A 1,490-nucleotide genomic window follows, 5' to 3' on the forward strand; every position below is an offset into this window, starting at 1 on the left:
TCAACAGGTCACCTCTCTTATTGTATAGGATAGTGCCAAATTTTTTATGGATGCACTTATAGCTCAGATGCTCATGAAGGTATATAATCAATTGTTGTAATAGCCATCTTGAGCTAAATTTCACTATTCCTTCTAGGCCTTTCAACTCATACGAAGCATTGGTAACTGTATCATCATCTAATTCAAAGCCATAAGAACAAAGAAACATTCTGCTGACATCAGGAAGTAAGAGAGCACGGTCACTGAGCAGAGATTGAGCTACGTATATAGCAGCTTGTTGGATACAAGAGGCAAGGTGGTCTTGTGTGTTGCTCAGTTTCTCCTTCATTGAAGCAATTATCTCTGAGAGTGATTGCTTTGGTAAGTCATTACTTTCTAATATTGTTACATGTAGTTTATAACATGTGGAACAGATGTAGTCTGTGGGGGTTAAGTGTAACTCAAAGCCAGCTGTTTCAAAAAAGTGAGCACAGATCAATTCAGCATTAGGACTATGCCTTGTAAATGCTGTTCCGCGTAATGGTTTTATGCCACAGCCAGTGCAAGGAACAGTTGGCATGGCTGTCTCTCGATATACCATCTGATAATGCTTATTGCAAAGTTTATGAGGAGGTGGTACTTTTAGTACTGCTTCTAGTACCTCCGTAGACACAAAGCTAGGTACTATTAATCGATTTGTACATGTACACGTAGGATAGCTACATGGCACTGTGTCAAATACCACTTCAATGTTACGTGTATGATCATTTCTTTTCCATCTAGGAATGTAATTGTCCTCACTGCAGTGTTTCGATGCTTCAACATGGTCAGCTTTACAAATGCAACTGCTTTCAGGAGGATGACTACCTTCAAGATTCTTCACAATAAACTGCTTCTCTTCATCACTGAATGTTGCGTAGTGATCATAATATTTATGTTTGCTGCCACATAAGAAACACTTACAACATAGTGTACCAGGATGATATTTAGCAGCCATAACCTATATGTTATAATAAGAATCTGTGTGAATGTTTGTTTGTACTATTGAGTTAAAAGTCTACCTGTGTGTGTCTAGTTATTACAGGGAATAAAGAGCCCTTTTGTTAGCTGCCTTAAAAGAACGGGACACCAACTTTTATGTTCTCTGATGATAGGAAAAACTATTCTTGATACAGGATATATCTTGATGGAGCTGTAACTACTGTAAAACAGCTAGTACTAAAGCCAGAAAGAGTTCCCACTTGAACGAAGAATTTGATTTTTGCAGCTGTATTAATTTGTCTAATGTCTAATTGTCTATCCTATCCCACCAAAAGTTATATACACACATAGCGGCTGATTTGCCTAGTACTATGTTGTCATTATTACAACAAAGAAGGAGTACAAGGATAGATAAAAACTAAGAATAGAATTCACAGTTTACATAGGTTTACATTACTGCGCTGCTTTGTGTGCAATTAAAAATCAAGTTTCCGGTGGATTTCCTGACGGGTGCGGTTCGACTGAATGTA

The 1,490-nt window shown here is 37.7% G+C and overlaps 1 long non-coding RNA gene across 1 annotated transcript; it reads left to right on the forward strand.

Moving 5' to 3' along the window:
• Positions 1-1,111, forward strand: LOC109592729 (uncharacterized). Its single transcript, XR_002190516.1, has 3 exons — positions 1-79; positions 137-360; positions 763-1,111. It is a non-coding gene; the product is annotated as an uncharacterized LOC109592729 (long non-coding RNA).
• Positions 1,112-1,490: the final 379 nt, after the last annotated feature.

This window comes from Amphimedon queenslandica, unplaced genomic scaffold (assembly GCF_000090795.2).
Source record: "Amphimedon queenslandica unplaced genomic scaffold, v1.1 AMPQUscaffold_4146_Cont23870, whole genome shotgun sequence".
NCBI lineage: Eukaryota > Metazoa > Porifera > Demospongiae > Haplosclerida > Niphatidae > Amphimedon > Amphimedon queenslandica.